Source organism: Ovis canadensis, chromosome 1, assembly GCF_042477335.2.
Source record: "Ovis canadensis isolate MfBH-ARS-UI-01 breed Bighorn chromosome 1, ARS-UI_OviCan_v2, whole genome shotgun sequence".
NCBI lineage: Eukaryota > Metazoa > Chordata > Mammalia > Artiodactyla > Bovidae > Ovis > Ovis canadensis.
This window is the reverse complement of record NC_091245.1, coordinates 40,443,182-40,459,174: the sequence shown is the minus strand read 5'-3', so window position 1 is coordinate 40,459,174 and position 15,993 is coordinate 40,443,182. Positions and strand designations below refer to the sequence as shown.

At 37.7% G+C, this 15,993-nt stretch overlaps 1 non-coding gene across 1 annotated transcript; it reads right to left on the bottom strand.

Moving 5' to 3' along the window:
* Nucleotides 1-10,701: 10,701 nt before the first annotated feature.
* Nucleotides 10,702-10,774, bottom strand: TRNAS-GGA (transfer RNA serine (anticodon GGA)). The gene has a single exon. It is a non-coding gene; the product is annotated as a tRNA-Ser (tRNA).
* Between the last annotated feature and the right edge of the window lie 5,219 nt (nt 10,775-15,993).

The window sequence follows — 15,993 nt, the reverse complement described above, 5'->3', positions numbered from 1 at the left end:
ATTATTTGTTTATTATTAACACACACTGTAAATATTTTACTTAAATACAGTTTTAATGATGGAATGTCATAAACTCTGGTGGATTGTTGGGGAAACCACTTGAGACAAGGAGGAAGTAGCAGATTCCTGAAGATGGACACAATATCTCCCATCCTTCATGCTATTGTACAAAGTGAACTTGCCATCAAGAGATAAAGGCTTATTTTCACTTTGAATCAGAACTGGCCTTATAAGGAACTGACAGTCCATAGAATGCAGCAGACATAATTCTGTATAATTTCCGAGGCTAAGTCAGAAAACGTTCCACACCTTCTACCTGATTTTCTTAGATCTCTCCTTCAAAGGGAAGCCAGCCACCTTGACAAGAGCCAGACTACTACATGATTTCTGTGCTGGAGAGATAACATGTAAACACTCAGTTAATAGACACAGACAAGCCTAGTCCCCCCAGCTCTTCCCACTAAGACCCAGACATGTTAATGGAACAGTCTCAGACTCTCCAGTCTAGCCCATGTGCCAGCTGAGTACCACAGTCAAAGAGCAGAAGAGTCATCTGACCAAGTTCAACTGAAATTCTTTGCCCACAGAATCCATATATACATATATAAAATGGCTAGTGTTTTAATCCTCTGAGTTTTGAAATAACTTATTCCACAGCAATAGTAACTTGGACAAAGAGTTTTGGGGAACATTACAATTTAACAAAATAGTTAACTTGTGTCTTCCATGGGGAGGCACGTTAACTTGTGTCTTCCACGGGGAGGCACTGTATAAAGTTCTGGGGATTATAGCAAACAAGATTCCTATTTTCAAGAAGCTTATAAATCACTTAATGGAAGTCAACTTGCAAAGAAATAGAAACACAATCAAGTGCTTTAGGTGCTATGATAGCACTAAGTGTGGCATAACAGGAATGGAAAATGGTTGTCACTCATGATTCTAGAGGTGTTGCTACCTGCTCTCACTTCCGAGCCTTTGCTTTTGACCTGACATTGTTGACTAGAACAGGAATAGCAGACATCCATGATTCATTCTCAATCTCAGAGTAAAAACCTTAAATATTATAGAGGGTAGTTTTTGCTGTATTTTGCAAATACTATATCAGATTAAGCAGAGATATCACTTTGCTGACAAAGGTCCATATAGTCAAGGCTATGGTCTTCCCAGTGGTCATGCATAGTTGCGAGAGTTGGACTGTAAAGTAGGCGGAGTGCCAAAGAATTGATGCCTTCAAACTGTGGAGCCAGAGAAGACTTGTGAGACTCCCTTGGTCAGCAAGGAGATCAAACCAGTTAATCTTAAAGAAAATCAACCCTGAATACTCATTGGAAGGACTGATATAAAGCTGAAGCTCCACTGTTTTTGTCACCTGATGCAAACAATTTATTGAAAAAGTCCCTGATGCTGGGAAAGATTGAGGGCAGAAGGATAAGAGGGAGTCAGAGGATGAGATGGCTAGATGGCATCACCGATGCAATGGACATGAATTTTGGCAAACTCTGGCAGATAGTGAGGGGCAGGGAGGCCTGGAGTGCAGCAATCCATGGGGTCACAAAAAGTTGGACACCACCACTGGGCAGGTGAACAACAACAACATATCAGATTAAGGTAATTCCCTTCTATTTTCCTATGTATATACTTAATCTTTAATGGATATGAAATTTTATCAAGTGCTTTTTTAAATTTATGGATACAATATGATTTCTTTCTTTACTCTGTTAATATACTCAATTACATTGAATGATTTTCCGTATTAAACTACCTTTGCAACCCGGGAATAAATCTAATTTGGTAATGATATATAAAATTTTAAATATATTGCTAGGTTTGATTTGCTAATACTTAAGATTTTTTTTTGTATTTATGTTCATGGGAGAGATTGGCCTGAATTTTCATCTTATAGTGTAATATTTTTGTCAGTCTATCTCAAGGCTATGCTAGCATTAAAGACATCTATCTATCTATCTATGAGAGCTTGTGCAAGATTGATCTATTTCTTCTTAAATGATGAGAGAATTTACCAATGAAATCACGAAAGCCTAGAGATTTCCTTGTGGGAAAGTTCCTAATTACAAAATTAATTTCATTTTAAGGAAGAAAACTATTTGAGTTTTTTTTTTCCTCTTCCATCAGTGTGCTAAGTTTTGTGTTCAAACTTTTGCTTATTTATTTATTTAAAAAATTATTTTTTTTTGTATTTATGTTCATGGGAGAGATTGGCCTGAATTTTCATCTTATAGTGCAATATGCTTGTCAGTCTATCTCAAGGCTATGCTGGCATTAAAGATATCTATCTGTCTTTTTGGCCTCACTCTGCAGCATGTGGGATCTTAGTTCCCTAGCCAGGGATCAAACCCATGCCACCAGCATTGTGAGTGCAGAGTCCCAACCCTTGATTCACCAGGGAAGTCTCAGGTCACTTTATTTAAAATTTCAAATTTATTGGCATCACATTACTTATAAAATTCTATTAGCTTTTTAAAGTCTGTTCCTCAGGTCCTAATGTCTGAGTTGGGCCTGTCTTTTCTTGTTGGTGAAACTCTTACCATGTGCCATATGTCTTCTAAGATCTTTTCTACATTTCCCACGTTTTGCTGTCTGTGCTTCAGTCTGAATATTTTCTGTTGACCTATATATTCCAAGTCACTTGACTTTCTTTAACTCTGTCTCGTCTGCTCTTAAACCCATCCATTCCCAACCCAGGGCTTGAATTCAGGTCTCCTGAATTATAGGCAGGATTCTTTACATCTGAGCTACCAGGGAAGTTCCACTGAGTTTTTTAGTTTCACTTAATATATTTATCTGAAGTAGAAAAGCCATTTTGTTTTTAAGATGGAACATATTTGGAAAATGAAAATTTATATCTTGTCATCAATTTCTCAGATCAAAATAATCAGCAATTTAAAAGTTTGTACCTGTGAAGAAATTATGGCTGAAAACTTCCCAAATGTAAATAAGGAAACAGATATCCAGGGACAGGAAGCATAGAGGGTTCCAAACAAGATGAACTCAAATAGACCTACACCATGATATATTTTAATTAAAATGGCAAATTTAAAGAAAAAGAGAGGATTCTAATGCAGCAAGAGAAAAACAAAGAGTTAATTGCAAGGGAATCCTCGTAAGGCTAACAGCTGGTTTCTCTACAGAAATATTGCAGGCCAGAAGTGAGGACAAGATATATTCAAAGTCTTGAAAGGGAAAAGCCTGCAATCTAGGATACTCTACCCAACAAGATCATTATTTAGAATAGAAGACAGGAAAAAGAATTTCCCAGACAAGGAAAAACTGAAAGAATACAGCAATACTAAGCATATTCTAAAGGAAATATATGAAAGGTGTTCTCTAAAAGGAGCAAGAATCTACAGGAAAGAGAAAATCACGGTTGGAAAGTAAATCACTTAAATAGGTCTCTGCAGATTTAAAAAAATTAAAAAAAAAATTTTGTGATAGTGATAACTACAATGAATAGCAAAAGGATAAACATGAAGCTATAAAAGAACACATCAAAATCACAAAATGTTGGGGAGGAGAGTAAGAAAATACAAGAGTTTTTTTCATAATGTGTTTAAGCCTATATGACTACCAGGCTAAAGTAAATAGATATATTAATGGGTTAACATACTTGAAAAACATGGTAACCACGAATAAAGACCATACAATAGATTCACAAAAACCAAAAAGTGTACATAAAGCATAATATGAAAGAAAATCATCAAACCACAAAAGGAAAAACAGAAAGAAACAAAAAAAGAAGAAATACAAAATCAACTGGAAAACAGGTTTAAAATGGCAATAAAAACATATCTGTCGATAATTTTGTTAAATGTCAATGGGCTAAAAGCCCCAATCAAAAGACATAGAGTGGCAGATTGAACAACAACAAAAAGAGCCTACCATATGCTGTCTGCAAGAGGCTCATTTTAGGGTGAAGGACACTCATAGACTGGAAGTAGGGGGTGAAAAAGGGTATTTCATGTAAGGGGAAATGACAAGAAAGTGGGGATTACAATACTCATATCAGACAAAATAGACTTTAAAGCGAAGGCCATGAAGAAAGATAAAAAGGGGAAATACATAATGATAAAAAGGAGCAATACAAGAAGATATTATACTCTTTAACATGTATGTACCCAATATAGGAGCACCTAAATATATAAAACAAATACTAAGAGACATAAAGGAAGAAACTCATGAGAATAAAACAATAGTAGAAGAATTTAACAGCTCACTCACATCAATGAACAGATCTTCCAGATGGAAAATCAGTAAAGCAACAGAGATCTTAAATGATACAATAGAACAATTAGAACCGATAGATTTTTTTTTCAGGGCAATACATCCAAAACGCCCAGAATACACTTTCTTTTCAAGCACATAGAACATTTTCTAGGATTGACCACATACCAGAACACAAAATAAGCCTCAACAAATTCAAGAGGAGAGATAGAAATCATTTCAGGCATCTTTTCTGATCACAATGGCTTGAAATTATAAATCAACCGAAGGAAGAGAAATGAGAAAAAATGATTACATAGAGGTTAAGCAACAGGCTATTTAAAAAAAAAAAAAAAGGGTCAACATTGAAATCAAAGAGGAAATTTAAAGATTTCTTGAGAAAAATGACAATGAAAATACAACCACACAAAAATCCATGAAATATAGCAAAAACAGTTCTTAGAGGGAATTTCTTAGTGATAGAAGCCTTCCTTAAAAACTAAGAAATATCTCAAATAAACAACCTAACTTACCACCTAAAAGAATTAGAGAAAGAAGAATGAACAAAGCCTAAAGTGAGAAGGAGGAAGGAAATAATAAAGTCCAGAGAGGAAATAAATAAAATTGACATTAGCAAGCAATAGGGGAGAGAAATCAATAAAACAAGAGCTACTCTTTGAAAGGATAAACAAAATCAACAAATCTTTAGCCAGGCTCATCAAGAAGAAAAGAGAGAGGACCCAAATACAATAAAAATGAAAGAGGAGAAAGTACAGTAGAAATACAAAAAGCTATAAGAGAACATTATGAACAATTATGTGCCCCAAACTGGACAACGGCCATCCAAAAGGAATGGCCAAGTATCTAGAAACATACAGAAATTGGTTGCTTTTCTTTACACAAACAATAAAATGGGGCTTCCCTGGTGACTCAGATGGTAAAGAACATGCCTACAATGCAGGAAACCTGGGTTTGACCCCTGGGTTGGGAAGATCCCCTGGAGGAGGGAATGGCTACCCACTCCAGTATTATTAAGGAAAGTTAAAAGAAAAAAATCCCTTTTGAAATCACGTACAAAAAATACTTAAGAATAAACTTGAGCAAGGAGGTGAAAGACCTATATGTTGAGAACTATAAAACATTGATAAAGGAAACTGAAGATGATTCAAAGAAATGGAAAGACCCACCATACTCTTGAATTAGAAGAGTTAATATTATTAAATGGCCATACTAGCCAAAGCAATCTATAGATTTAATGTAACCACTATCAAATTACCCATGACATTTTTCACAGAACTGGAACAAGTAACTCCAAAATTTATATGGAAGCATTAAAGCCCAGAATTTCCAAAGCAATCCTGAACAACAAGAACAAAGTTGGACGTATAAGCTTCCCAAACATCAGGCAATACTACAAAGCTACAGTAATCAAAACAGTGAGGTACTGGCAAATAAACAGACATCTAGATCAACAGAATTGAACAGAGAGCCCCAAAATAAATCTATACACCTAGTCAATTATTCTTTGACATGGAGGCAAGAATATAAAGTGGAGAAAAGACAATCTCTTCAGCAAGTGGTGTTGGGAAAGCTTATAGCTGCATGTAAATCAATGAGGTTATAATATACTCTCATGCCATACACAAAAATAAACTCAAAATGGCTTAAAACTTATAAATAAGATGTGACACCATCAAACTCCTAGAACAGCATAGTCAAAATATTCTCTGACATAAATCATACCAATGTTTTCTAGGGTCAGTCTCCTAAGGCAATATATACAAAAGCAAAATATTAAAAATGGGCCCTAATTAAGCATAAACTTTTACACAGCAAAGGGAATCATAAACAAAAATGAAAAGACAAATTCCAGACTGGGAGAAAATATTTGCAAGCAACATGATTGACAAGTGATTAATTTCCAAAACATACAAACAGCTCATACAACTCAATACAAACAGCTCATACAACTCAATAATAAAAAGTCAAACAACCCAATCAAAAATGGGCAGAAGACCTAAATAGGCATTTCTCCAAAGAAGACATACAGATGGTCAATAGGACATGAGTAGATGCTCAACATCACTAATTATTGACATTGAAGTCGCTCAGTCGTGTCCGACTCTTTGCGACCCCATGGACTGTAGCCTACCAGGCTCCTCCATCCAGGGAATTTTCCAGGCAAGAGTACTGGAGTGGGTTGCCATTTCCTTCTCCAGGAGATCTTCCCAACCCAGGGATCGAAGCCGGGTCTTCCGCATTGTAGGCAGACGCTTTACCGTCTGAGATAAATCAAATCAAAATTACAAGGTACCGCTTCATATTGGTCAGAATGGTCATTAAAAAGTCTGTAACAAATACTAGAGAAGGTGTGGAAAGAAGGGAATCTTCCTACACTGTTGGTGGTTATATACATTGCTACAGCCACTACGGAAAATAATAAGGAGTTTCCTTAAAAAACTTAAAATAGAGTTGCCATATAATCCAGTAATCCCATTCCTGGGCAAATATTCAGAGAAATCTCTTATTTTAAAAGAGTTCAATGTTCATATGTGTGTGCTCAGTCGCTCAGTTGTGTCCAGACTCTTTGTGACTGCATTAACTGTAGCCAGAGAGGCTCCTCTGTGTGTGGGATTATCCAGGCAAGAATACTGGAGTGGGCTGCCATTTCCTTCTTGATCAATGCTCATAGAAGCACTACTTATAACAACAAAGACATGGAAGCAACCTAAATGTCCATTGACAGAGGAATGGATAAAGATATATGATATATATATATATATATATATATATATATATATATATATACACACACACATATATTTCTCAAAGTCATATATATATATATATATATATATATATATATATATATCAGTTCAGTTCAGTCAGTCAGTCATGTCTGACTCTTTATGACACCATGAACTGCAGCACACCAGGCCTCCCTGTCTATAACCAACTCCAGAGTTCACCCAAACCCATGTCCATTGAGTGGGTGATGCCATCCAACCATCTCATCCTCTGTTGTCCCCTTCTCCTCCTGCCCTCAATCTTTCCCACATCAGAGTCTTTTCAAATAAGTCAGCTCTTCACATCAGGTGGCCAAAGTATTGGCGTTTCAGCTTCAAAATCAGTCCTTCCAATAAAGGACTGGTCTCCCTTAGGATGGACTGGTTGGATTTCCTTGCAGTCCAAGGGACTCTCAAGAGTCTTCTCCAACACCACAGTTCAAAAGCATCAATTCTTCAGTGTGCAGCTTTCTTTATAGTCCAACTCTCACATCCATACATGACTACTAGAAAAACCATAGCCTTGACTAGATGGACATTTGTTGGCAAAGTAATGTCTTTGCTTTTTAATATGCTGTCTAGGTTGGTCATAACTTTCCTTTCAAGGAGTAAGCATCTTTTAATTTCATGGCTGCAATCACCATCTGTAGTGATTTGGGAGCCCCCAAAAATAAAGCCAGCCACTGTTTCCCCATCTATTTCCCATGAAGTGATGGGACCAGATGCCATGTTCTTAGTTTTCTGAATGTTGAGCTTTAAGCCAACTTTTCCACTCTCCACTTTCACTTTCATCAAGAGGCTTTTTAGTTCTCCACTTTCTGCCATAAGGGTGGTGTCATCTGCATATCTGAGGTTATTGATATTTTCCCTGGCAATCTTGATTCTGCTTGTGCTTCTTCCAGTCCAGCGTTTCTCATGATGTACTCTGCATGGAAGTTAAATAAGCAGGGTGACAATATACAGCCTTGATGTACTCCTTTTCCTATTTGGAACGGTCTGTTGTTCCACGACCAGTTCTAACCATTGCTTCCTGAACTGCATATAAGTTTCTTAAGAGGCAGGTCAGGTGGTCTGGTATTCCCATCTCCCAGAATTTTCCACAGTTTATTGTGATCCACACAGTCAAAGGCTTTGGCATAGCCAATAAAGTAGAAATAGATGTTTTTCTGGAACTCTCTTGCTTTTTTGATGATCCAGCAGATGTTGGCAATTCAATCTCTTGTTCCTCTGCCTTTTCGAAAACCAGCTTGAACATCTGGAAGTTCACAGTTCATATATTGCTGAAGCCTGGTTTGGAGAATTTTGAGCATTACTTTACTAGTGTGTGAGATGAGTGTAATTGTGCGGTAGTTTGAGCATTCGTTGGCATTGCCTTTCTTTGGGATTGGAATGAAAACTGACCTTTTCCAGTCCTGTGGCCACTGCTGAGTCTTCCAAATTTCCTGGCATATAGAGGGCAGCACTTTTACAGCATCATCTTTTAGGATTTGAAACAGCTCAACTTGAATCCTATCACCTCCACTAGCTTTGTTCATAGTGATGCTTCCTAAGGCCCATTTGACTTCACATTCCAGGACGTCTGGCTCTAGGTGAGTGATCACACCATTGTGATTATCTGGGTTGTGAAGATCTTTTTTGTACAGTTCTTCCGTGTATTCTTGCCACCTCTTCTTAATATCTTCTGCTTCTGTTAGGTCCATACCATTTCTGTCCTTTATCGAGCCCATCTTTGCATGAAATGTTCCCTTGGTATCTCTCATTTTCTTGAAGAGATCTCTAGTCTTTCCCATTCTATTGTTTTCCTCTATTTCTTTGCATTGATCGCTGAGGAAGGCTTTCTTATCTCTCCTTGCCATTCTTTGGAACTCTGCATTCAGATGCTTATATCTTTCCTTTTCTCCTTTGCTTTTCGCCTCTCTATTCACAGCTATTTGTAAGGTCTCCTCAGACAGCCATTTTGCATATTTACATTTCTTTTTCTTGGGGATGGTCTTGATCACTGTCTCCCATACAATGTCATGAACTGCCATTCATAGTTCATCAGGCACTCTGTCTATCAGATTTAGTCCCTTAAGTCTATTTCTCACTTCCACTGTATAATGGATTTGATTTAGGTCATACCTGAATGGTCTAGTGGTTTTTCCTACTTTCTTCAATTTAAGTCTGAATTTGGCAATAAGGAGTTCATGATCTGAGCCACAGTCAGCTCCCAGTCTTGTTTTTGCTGACTGTATAGAGTTTCTCCATCTTTGGCTGCAAAGAGTATAATCTGATTTCTCCATCTTTGGCTGCAAGGAATATAATCTGATTTCAGTGTTGACCATCTGGTGATGTCCATTATAGAGTCTTCTCTTGTGTTGTTGGAAGAGGGTGTTTGCTATAACCAGTGCATTCTCTTGGCAAAACTCTATTAGCCTTTGCCCTGCTTCATTTTGTACTCCAAGGCCAAATTTTCCTGTTATTCCCAGTCTTTCTTGACTTCCCACTTTTGCATTCCAGTCCCCTATAATGAAAAGGACATCTTTTGGGGGTGTTAGTTCTAGAAGATCTTGTAGGTCTTTATAGAACTGTTCAATTTCATATAATACATACATATATATATATATAATGGAATACTACTCTGATGTAAGAAATAATGAATTAATGTCATTTGCAGCAACTTGGATGGACATAGAGATTATCATACTAAATGAAGTCAAAAAGAGAAAGACAAATACTATATGATGTCATATATTTGGAATCTAAAGTATGATACAAATGAACTCATTAAAAAATAGTAACATTTCCTCCCCTCTAGTATCTTGATCCCTCACATTCTAGCTGTCTCTCAATGGCTTCCTGCAGATTTTTTTTGTTTGTTTTGCTTATTTTTCTTTTTAATCTAGATTTGTTACTTATCTGGTTGTTCTTTTGCTTTTTAATCTAAATTTTCCGCTTATTTGTTTGTTCTGATATTACTTTCTCCATCACAGCCACAGATAATTTAATTTTAAATGTAGAAAGATCCCAAATATAGGAATCATACATTTTCTCATGAAGTCATGTATTAGTTCTGTTTTATAATAAACCCTCAGTTATACACGTAAAAAATTGCACATTCTCAGGTTACTATAATAAACTTGGACATAACCACAGAGGCTCAGAAAACTAAGCCCCATAAATGGAAACTAAGATGGGAAGTCTACTGATGCTATAGTTTCAGAAATGACTGTTTTAATACATGTCTTTTAAAAATTGACAAGGAATAAATTTTTGAAAGAAAGAAAGAAAGAGTTAGTCACCCAGTCATGTCTGATTCTTTGTGACCCCATGGAACCTGCCAGGCTCCTCTGTCCATGGAATTCGCCAGGCAAAAATACTGAGTGGGTTGCCATTTCCTTCTTTAGGGGATCTTCTTGACCCAGGGATTGAACTTGCGTCTTCTTCACTGCAGGCAGATTCTTTACCATCTGAGCCACCGGGGAAGCCCACCTACATTATATTTCTCATTTTGCAGAGCAATAAGCGATGGAAAGAAAAGTAACTCATTGCCTGACTTGCGCGACTGATAATATTTATAAAATAAAGGAAGTGAAGTCGCCCAGTCGTGTCCGACTCTTTGCGACCCCAGGGACTAGTCGCCTACCAGGCTCCTCCCTCCATGGGATTCTCCAGGCAAGAGTACTGGAGTGGGTTGCCATTTCCTTCTCCAGGGGATCTTCCCAACCCAGGGATTGAACCCGGGTCTCCTGCATTCCAGGCAGACGCTTTAACCTCTGAGCCACCGGGGAAGTAAATAAAGGAAAATGGGTTGAAACTGACAAGGTTGTAATGGGGGTTCTGACACTAAAAAGTATCATGCTGAGTTCTGCCAAAATAAAAAATAATAAATTGATAAAAAAAACTATGAAGATGTGGATTCTTTTGACTGAAGGGAGAAGCTACTTTGATCTTTCATGCAATGAATAATTGTATAGAAAGATGATCATATTACTTTATTTAGGAGGTCATGCAACTGAAACTATTTCTCTCCACATTCATGAGGAAAAAGAAAAATGTCTAGATAGCAACCAGATGGTAAGGAAAATAGATTTAACAAGTTTCAGGTTTGCACTTAGAATATAGGTTCAGTTGTTCTGACAGACCTAAAAGAGTATGCTTTCAATTATATAAATCAAGAGTCAGAAAACCATGGCCTTGGGGCCAAATCTGGCCCATTACCTGTCTTTATAAATAAAGTTTTATTAGAACATACCCACATTCATTTACTTATGAATCATCTATGGCTGCTTTTGTGCTATGACAGCAGCATTAGTAGTCATAACACCAATCATGTGGTTTGCAAAGCCAAAATATTTACTGCATGATCCTTTACAAGAAAAACTTTACCAACACTGGGTATAGTCATTTTTTTTTGGTGTGTAAGCATATAAACAGTTTGTTGGCTCTGCTCTGTGAAGTTTTCTGGGGCTCAGAATCTTTCTATCTTGTCACTTGAGCTTCACTAAGTTGTTGATCCTGCCCGGAACAGTACAAAATGACCAACCATGGGGTCTACCTCATAGCCATGGGGAGGCAGTCATGTGAGTTCTAGTCAACCTATACCTACGCATAAGTGAACTAGTCCTTCATTTATGTAATAATCTTTTACTTTTTTAAAAAGTTAATCTCCCTTCAGCATGTCCTGATTTTTAAGGTAGAAAAGCAATGTATTCTAGAATTATTTCCATTTAAGATTTTCTGTGCCTAAAGGGAAAACTTCAGTTATCTTGATACCTCTTTTCCTAAGCATGAGGGATAAATGAGCTATTTCAGTGTACAAGCTGTATGGTGAAGTGGATGTTCTTTGAAGTCAGATAGATCAGACAGACTCTGTCCCTAACTAACTTGGGTAAGTTCTCTATCCCTCAGACTCTGTTTCTTCACTGCAAAACTAGTTTGCTGAGCAAGTAGTTGTGAAGAGTAAATAGATATATATACTATGCTGACAACTAGTAGGTGCTCTATAGCTGTTGGCTTTCTGTGGATTTTCCAGCTGTGTCAATAAAAGCTTGATATTGAGAAGTGTTAAGGAGACTGGAAGCTCATTGGTTCCCTTCCATAGAAATGTACCAGGCCCTACACACATTATTTATCTCTTATAACAACTTTGTGAAGTTAAGTCCCATTAATGTTGAAATAATTTGTGAAGAGCCTAGTAGGAACCACATATTCTTTCTCCAGATACTGGTATTCAAGAGTTCTATGACCACTCTTGGGTAGTGGGGCATTTGAAGAATATCCCTTATATAGTCTGCTTCTGAAGCCTACAGTTGAAGCCTTAAACTACAGTTCATAATTTGATGTGACAGAATTCTTTTGTGTTAATAAGTTACTCAATAATTTATTTCCTAGTTTTCTCACTGTAAATCATGATAAATGAATGCAGTTTTAACGAGGCTGTAATATGTTTTTCCAAGAGAATCCTGCAGTGTTTTAACCATGTACCAAGCTTTTAAGGCACCATGGTCTCAAGAGTTGAGTGCAGCTCAATAACAAAAAAATGCCACTTCCAAGGTCCAGTGACAGGAAGTTCACCAAAACACTTTCTATACAGTTGCAGTAGAATCTGGAGATTAAATAAACACTTGGAACAAAACAAATCTGAGATTCTGGCATGAGATGAAATAATAGATTGTTTCCCTTCCCTGAAAACTACTGTCCACTATGGACAAATTAAACAAAGATAAAAGAATCACTGATGCTTTCAGCACTAATGGTCTTAAGTGCAGAAACTAACCCATTCCAGGTGCTTGATAATATTCATCTACTTTTTGAATTCCTTTGTTCATTTTAATGGGATTGATTTTGTTTTGATGTTCATGGTCCTTTAACATTTTGTTTAATCATACAAGATGCTTCATACATTTTTAGAAGGAGGGAGAGCATTAATTCTAAACAGAAAGCCAAATAAACAAATGCATAAGACTTGTTTTCTCTAGAAACATCTGAGAACTGTTGTATATACTACTTAGACTTACCTTCCGATGCTCTAGGTGTTACATTGTAAAATTTAGCAACAAGGAAGATAAGTGACCACCAACACTGATTCAATTAAATGATCACTATTATGTATCTCCCTAGTCAATATAAAACAAGATGCAACACATTAGGAGGGCATAAAGATGGATAAATGCTTCTAGGATCTCACAGTAAAGACAAATGTATACACAAATAACACTGATATATAGAATTGCTTGAAAAGTGTTATTAGGACTCTGGGAGTTGGTGATGGACAGGGAGGCCTGACGTGCTGCAGTTCATGAGGTCACAAAAAGTTGGACACGACTGAGCAACTGAAATGAACTAATAACAACTTTAATTTGAATTATAATATTACCTCTTATAAAAGGCCTTTATGTACATTATTGTTCATTTGGATCTCACAAAAATTCCACGAAGTATATGAAGATTATTATCCCAGTTTTACAGATGAGGAAATTGTGGTTCAGAGTTGTTAACTTACGCAAGTTCATATGGAAAACAGAAGAGGGATGAGGCTTCCAGTCCTTCACTTGATTTACAGCATTATTCTGCTTTTCTTATATAATATGAAAGGGCAGGACTTCTTTAAATAATGTTAAGCCCAGTAATATGTAACTTTGTCCTGTAGGTGAAGGCTGACCTGCCCATATCACAGGTAAATCCTTCATTGGAATCCTAAGCCCTGGATGAAGTCCAAGCTCTTGGATCTAGCACAGCAGGCCTCCATCACTGGTCGTTCTTGCCGGAGTCCTCAGCCCAAGGCTTGCCATTTTTTGCCTTGAACTCCAGCAACATCATCGCATGTATAGTTCTGCATGTACTATCTGTCATTTCTTACCTCTACCCAAATTGTCTCCTCTACCAGCAACGGACTTTCTTCCCATTTACCCAGACAATCTCCTCTCATCTTTATGACTTGGCTATTTCACTTCCATTGGAAGCGTTCCAAACTCTATCAGAATCAATTAGGTTTTCATTCTCTGTGTTTCTATAATATTATAAATTACATTTCCCTCACTTTATTACGTTTATAAGCTTGTCTCCTTTATTACACTATGACCCCAGTGAGGACAGGGAACTAGGTCTTATTTTCCTCTGGTTCCTGACACATAAGAATGTAGCTTAATCAAGGAGGGATGTGTGAAGGTGGATTCATCTAAGATATAATTGTCCCTGACATAAGGTTCAGGACAATATATGGCATGACTATAAGCACCTTCTCTTATAGTTTACAGGATGAAATTGGTGGATGGGTGGAGAAGCCAGTCCCTGGTCAGCATCAGCCTATCCCCTGTGCTTTTCAGCCTAGATTAGAGGCTGTATTAAAAGCAGAGTATAGTAAATTTTTCCTAGTAAAGAGAAAATAAGTAAAGACAATCCTCAAATAGTAACATTATAAAATGTTTAATTCAAAGATGTATAATTCTCATATACACAATGCTATGTATAAAAGGGGTAATTAATGAGAACCTACTGAAGAGCACAGGGAACTCTACTCAGTTCTCTGCGGTGACCAAAACAGGAAGGAAATCCAAAAATGAGGGGATGCTTGTACATATATAGCCGATTCATTTTGCTGCAGAGCAGAAACTAACACAACACTGTAAAGCAACTATATTCCAATAAAAATTAGAAAACAAACAAAGAAAGATGTCTTATTCCCAGATGCAGAGGTCCATGGAGCCCAAGAACATCTAGGCCGGTCCTAATGTGTGATGGACATACACACACGTAGCTGACCTTGGCTGCTAAAACAAATAATGCACGTGACCAAGAGGGCTTTCCTAGCACTACGCTTCTCTTCTCCTGTTGCTCTTCTACTCTCCCAGAGGGCAGTCGTACTGACAGTGTCTGGAGCCCTGAGCTTCTTCAAGGGGCACTGGGAACCACCCATCCCAGCTAGCTCATCACCAGGCAACTCAGAGGGAACTTCTGGGGGTCATCTGGCTGGCCGGCTTGTTAGTCTCTTCACAGACTCACCATGACCAAAACTAAACTCTCGATTTCCCACCAACCCCAAACCTGTTCCTCTGGCAATTGCCCCTATCTTAGGAAAAGGCAATGATGTTGTTCTGTTGTTCAGCCCCCTAATCCTGGGGGCATTCTTGATATACCTGGTTTTCTCATATCCTATATTCAAAGCATCAGCAAATCCTGTAAGCTTAACATTCAATATCTGATCATTCTGCTTGCCTCCCCTGTTACTACCCTGGGCTAAGCCACCACCTCACTTCCGTTAGATTTTTGCATTGTCTCCTCACTCATCTCTTAGCCACCGCCCAACTTTCTCCCGCCTTGCCTGGATGGTCTATTCACCCAGGAGCCAGGGCGCTCCTTTAAAATATGCCTTGCCTTGGCTTGAAACACTCAAGCCAAGGAGTTAAAACCAAAGGCTTGTACATGACACCTCTCCACCCTTCCCCCACCTGCTCACTTGAGTGCAGCCATAGCTCCTTTTCACTGCTCTCAAAGAGACCAGGTGGGTTCCTGTCCTAGGGCTTTTGGTAGCACTTTCTCTGCTTTGAACCAGGAAGATTCTTCCCTTAGCAAAGGCTTGACTCAGCCCCTTATTTCATTCAGATGTCTGCTCAAGTATCCCTGATGAACAGGGCTTCTCTGTGCACACTGTACTAAATTCTAACCCTCCTTCCCTCACTCTTTATTACCATCATACAGTTATTTTTCTCCACAACACTTATTGCCACCTGACCCATCATATATCCAGTATATATTTGTTATTACATATATTACCCTTTCTATCTCTAAAATAATCTTTGTATGGACAGAGACTTTGTGTTTTACACTGAAGTATCTCCAGGAACTAAAATTGTTTCTGTCACATGGTAGGCATTTGTGTTGATTGAATGAACAAAGAGTCAATGAATGAACACCTCGCTTATCACACTAGAAAAATTTAAAAGATTAGTAATACTTGGTGGTGGTGAGATTATGGGGGTAATCGCATTGTATTTTGCTGGTGGAATAA